Source organism: Salvelinus namaycush, unplaced genomic scaffold (genome assembly GCF_016432855.1).
Source record: "Salvelinus namaycush isolate Seneca unplaced genomic scaffold, SaNama_1.0 Scaffold64, whole genome shotgun sequence".
NCBI classification, from domain to species: Eukaryota; Metazoa; Chordata; class Actinopteri; order Salmoniformes; family Salmonidae; genus Salvelinus; species Salvelinus namaycush.
In genome coordinates this window covers 460,454-466,434 of record NW_024061353.1, presented here as the reverse complement: position 1 = coordinate 466,434, position 5,981 = coordinate 460,454, and positions in this window count along the sequence as shown.

Below are 5,981 nucleotides of genomic sequence, written 5' to 3'. Positions count from 1 at the left end.
GATGACATCCCACACCGTAGCAGCATAGCCTTTATGTCATTATTATAGATGACGTCCCACACCGTAGCAGCATAGCCTTTATGTCATTATTATAGATGACGTCCCACACCGTAGCAGCATAGCCTTTATGTCATTATTATAGATGACGTCCCACACCGTAGCAGCATAGCCTTTATGTCACTATTATAGATGACATCCCACACCGTAGCAGCATAGCCTTTATGTCATTATTATAGATGACGTCCCACACCGTAGCAGCATAGCCTTTATGTCATTATTATAGAAGACATCCCACACCGTAGCACGTAGCAGCATAGCCTTTATGTCATTATTATAGATGACGTCCCACACCGTAGCAGCATAGCCTTTATGTCATTATTATAGATGACATCCCACACCGTAGCAGCATAGCCTTTATGTCAGTATTATAGATGACATCCCACACCATAGCAGCATAGCCTTTATGTCATTATTATAGATGACATCCCACACCGTAGCAGCATAGCCTTTATGTCATTATTATAGATGACATCCCACACCATAGCAGCATAGCCTTTATGTCATTATTATAGATGACATCCCACACCGTAGCAGCATAGCCTTTATGTCATTATTATAGATGACATCCCACACCATAGCAGCATAGCCTTTATGTCATTATTATAGATGACATCCCACACCGTAGCAGCATAGCCTTTATGTCATTATTATAGATGACATCCCACACCATAGCAGCATAGCCTTTATGTCATTATTATAGATGACATCCCACACCGTAGCAGCATAGCCTTTATGTCATTATTATAGATGACGTCCCACACCATAGCAGCATAGCCTTTATGTCATTATTATAGATGACGTCCCACACCGTAGCAGCATAGCCTTTATGTCATTATTATAGATGACATCCCACACCGTAGCAGCATAGCCTTTATGTCATTATTATAGATGACGTCCCACACCGTAGCAGCATAGCCTTTATGTCATTATTATAGATGACGTCCCACACCGTAGCAGCATAGCATTTATGTCATTATTATAGATGACGTCCCACACCGTAGCAGCATAGCCTTTATGTCATTATTATAGATGACATCCCACACCGTAGCAGCATAGCCTTTATGTCATTATTATAGATGGCATCCCACACCGTAGCAGCATAGCCTTTATGTCATTATTATAGATGACATCCCACACCGTAGCAGCATAGCCTTTATGTCATTTACTAAACCACTGGCCGTGTTTGAGAGCATCAAATCCATGCTGCATTGTGGGTAAATGGTGACTGGCTGACTGATTTATAAATAATAATGAGTAGTTATTTATGATGTAAGGTGATTTGTAGATCAGTCAGTCGCCAGCAGTGTCGAACAAGCCCAATACCAAACCAATCAGGTGGTTGTTCGATGAAATGAATCTCCAGACGTCATTGATGACGTGCTGCTGATAAAGTGATACGGGCATCAACACAAAAAAAGTTTACTGCTTTCAATGCAATGATTCAATTCAATTCAATGATACCTCCGGTATCAAACATAACATCCATGTCGAAAAGTTGACAAAACAAAAAGGAGCAAGCAGGTTGATTTCCTCTGTCATTTTGAGCCCACGGCAAGAAGGCACCAGAGCCCACCGTGCTAACAGGTTCCCACTAGATAACACAACCACACAGTTAATGAAAAGCATGAGGTGAAGCTTGAGCTAGATATCAACCTATCGAGCTAGTGTGACCTTCCTGGTCTCTCAAGTCAGTGAGTCAACACAGGAAGGAGCAATGGATGGATAGTTCATTTATTTCCAAAGCTGCAATGATGGGACACACACAGTATGGATAAATGATCAGTAGTGACGGGATATAAATAGCACTCCCACAGCAATTCTACATTAATCTGCCCTATAATATACTAACAAAAAAACAATTGAAATGTCTATCAAAGTTATTGTGATCGTATAGTGGATTTAACAATTCCAACTAATTCCTAATTTACTATAGTAAATGAATCAATTGTTTCCATGTGTCTCATATTCACTACATCAGAATAAACTGTCATCCATTTTAGTATCAAAATATATAAAATTAACCTGGAAAATGACTAAATGTCCCCCTCTGGTGGCGAAGAAGTATAATACACCTAAACTAACAGAACCGGGCTGATAAACTGGCTGGTGTTCATGAGTTTATAAAACATATACTTTATACATTTGTCAAAAATGACCTGCATTGATGAGACACACAGTGTGGATGAATGATCAGTAGTCGACAGGGTAAAAATAGCACTCCTAAAGAAGATGCATTTTCCAGTTAGATACCAACTTGAAAGAGGGAACTTTCGCATAAAACCCACATGGAAAACTGAGATTTGGCAAATAACATATAAAGAGAGGCTTACTTGACACCAAACCAACAACAGTAGTTACTAAAACATAAATTGCTAATGTATGATTTAAAAGGTGGATTTTATGATGTAATGTCAACTTTATATATTTCTATCCCGGGACTATTCCATTTTGAACTCACCCACAGCAATTCTCCATAAATCTGCTGTGGATTACCCAGAATCCCGAAATAAATTAATACATATGTGATAATTCAAAAACATAACTGGTTGTGCTTATAGGGAACCAGATCGTGAACACAACTAAGTTACTAAGTCTTTAACCACACTGTATTGTTACACTGGTGAGTAAAAACTCATGCTTCCTACACTAACTTTTTGTCTGAACATTATAATATATATTTTACGTCACACTAGCGTCATTGTCTTAAAGTCGCACATCTCCATCGCAGTCAGAGGTTCAGACTGAGCGTTACCCACTCCAGTCAGCAGATGGCGGTGTGCGATTTTAAGGCAATGCTGTTAGTGTGACGTATAATCTAGTGGACGGAACGCAATGCTGTTAGTGTGACGTATAATCTAGTGGACGGAACGTTTCTTTCAGCAGCAGCAACAGTTAGTCCGCCACCTCGGTAGCTAGCTAGACAAAATAGCCGAACCAATAAAGCTCTTTAGACGCTTTAGTGTATATTAGCCACTGTGTTTTAAACCCTCGTCTGTCGTCTAGTTAGTAAGTTATCCTATTCCATTTCATATTTACGGTGTTGTTGTTATTATTCAGCTGGCGGGCTGGTTAAGTTAGCATTAGCCTAGCTAGCTAACATCTCCGACCATGAGTTCACTAAATTACTCTCTTCCTGGTGAAGAAGAGACGGTCTGCTGGACGGAGAAAGAAGCTCTCATCAAAGAGGAGGAGGAAGAGAAGGATGTTACAATACAAAAACAAGTAGAGGGTGAGGTTGTTACCCTGAAAGAAGAAGAGAAAGACGTTTCAGTGAAAGAAGAGGAAGACGTTACAGTGAAAGAAGAGGCGTTCAGAGTGAAAGAGGAGGAGGGTGTTACAGTAAAAGATGAGGAGGATTCAGTTTTTGAAGTGAAAGCGCAGGATGGGGAGAATACGGTCTCATCGGAAGAAGAGGAGGAAGAAACTGGATATCTGGACCCGATTTCCCAAACGCAATTTAAGGCATCCAGTGGTTCTAAAGATGAACTTAGCCATAAGATGGTTTTGAGAAACCGGGCCGTGATTACCACTGGTAAGTACTGTCTTAAATACAGAGGTACAAACTCTGCAGTTGTTGAACTGATGTTTGGTGTTAAAGGGGAAATCAGCAATTGCTACATCCATATTTTGACTTTTAAATGATTTATTTATAGCCATTGATTCTTGGAGAATATAACACATGCCTCATGAGCTTAGTTAAACTGTTGTACCCCATCAGAACCCCAAATAAGCTTTTTTTACTCCAATGTTTAGAAACAATGTATATCAACAGCCTCAACATGGTTAACTATAATGTTGATATCATGGATGGTCAGTCCTTTAATCCATAGGTCTGTCTATGAATTTGAGAGTAGTTAAATGTCTCCAGGCCCATCATCATCTTATTACCAAAACAGTGGTGGAATGACTGCTTTGTTATTGTTTCAACTTCAGATTGGTTGATTGATGTGTGGCTTTTTTAAAGGGACAACCTAGTATTTAAACAGCAACAAAATGGCTGCCAAGAGACTTGGTTTGGTAAACAGCTGAGGGATGGGGCTGGAGAAATGTAACCACTCTCAAATTCATAGAGAAAGCTATTGTAGCAACCCTAACTCAACACCTAGCGAACTCGTCAAGAAGTTCAGACATCTTGGTGTAACAGTTATAAGGTGTTGGCTTGACAGTCGCTCGACCCAGGTTTGAGTCCAGCTCAGGGCTACCCCCTGAATTCACTACACTATGAATACAAGGACTGGCATGCATGATGTCATAATGATAGTTTAACCAGATTTCTAGGCTATATATTATATTCTAGAATTCATCCATGATGTCATAGTGATAGTTTAACCAGGTTTCTAGGCTATATAGTATATTCTAGAATTGCCAGTGAAGATTTCCTGTGAAGGCAAATTATTAGAGCTGTTGATAAGTCATTGTATAATATTCAGCCAATTTTTTGTCATGCCTTTACATTAAAGGCAAGACATACCTAGAAGCAATTACATTCATGAATTGGTTTGAAACCTTTGTTTTAAACCCTTCTCAAAGTTGGTGCCTTGATGGATTTGTAAAAAATGGTTTATCATGAAACACTGTTTTTTAAATTTATTTAAATGTAACCCTTATTTCAGTTAAGTCAGTTAAGAACAAATTCTTATTTACAATGACTGCCTACACCGGACGATGCTGGGCCAATTGTGCGCCGCCCTATGGGACTCCCAATCACGGCCGGTTGTGATACAGTGTGGATTTGATCCAGGGTGTCTGTAGTGGAGCCTCAAGCACTGAGATGCAGTGTCCGCTGCGCCACTCGGGAGCCCCAAAATCATGTTCTAGTGCTGTCCCCAACTAAAATACATCTTGGTCAACCAAGAGTCATCTGTTCTTTCTACCAATCGCCCCATGTGTTTTTATAAAATCAAATATACGTACTGAACTTGTCTGATGCTTTAAGCATTCTGTTGGATCAAATAATTAAGACACACAAATGACGCGAAGTCATAACCAGAGGGAGCCGCTCGTCAACATAACCTGACCAGAGGGAGCCGGTCGTCAACATAACCTGACCAGAGGGAGCCGGTCGTCAACGTAACCTGACCAGAGGGAGCCGGTCGTCAACGTAACCTGACCAGAGGGAGCCGGTCGTCAACGTAACCTGACCAGAGGGAGCCGGTCGTCAACGTAACCTGACCAGAGGGAGCCGGTCGTCAACGTAACCTGACCAGAGGGAGCCGGTCGTCAACGTAACCTGACCAGAGGGAGCCGGTCGTCAACGTAACCTGACCAGAGGGAGCCGGTCGTCAACGTAACCTGACCAGAGGGAGCCGGTCGTCAACGTAACCTGACCAGAGGGAGCCGGTCGTCAACGTAACCTGACCAGAGGGAGCCGGTCGTCAACGTAACCTGACCAGAGGGAGCCGGTCGTCAGCGTAACCTGACCAGAGGGAGCCGGTCGTCAGCGTAACCTGACCAGAGGGAGCCGGTCGTCAGCGTAACCTGACCAGAGGGAGCCGGTCGTCAGCGTAACCTGACCAGAGGGAGCCGGTCGTCAGCGTAACCTGACCAGAGGGAGCCGGTCGTCAGCGTAACCTGACCAGAGGGAGCCGGTCGTCAGCGTAACCTGACCAGAGGGAGCCGGTCGTCAGCGTAACCTGACCAGAGGGAGCCGGTCGTCAGCGTAACCTGACCAGAGGGAGCCGGTCGTCAGCGTAACCTGACCAGAGGGAGCCGGTCGTCAGCGTAACCTGACCAGAGGGAGCCGGTCGTCAGCGTAACCTGACCAGAGGGAGCCGGTCGTCAGCGTAACCTGACCAGAGGGAGCCGGTCGTCAACATAACCTGACCAGAGGGAGCCGGTCGTCAACATAACCGGACCAGAGGGAGCCGGTCGTCAACATAACCGGACCAGAGGGAGCCGGTCGTCAACATAACCGGACCAGA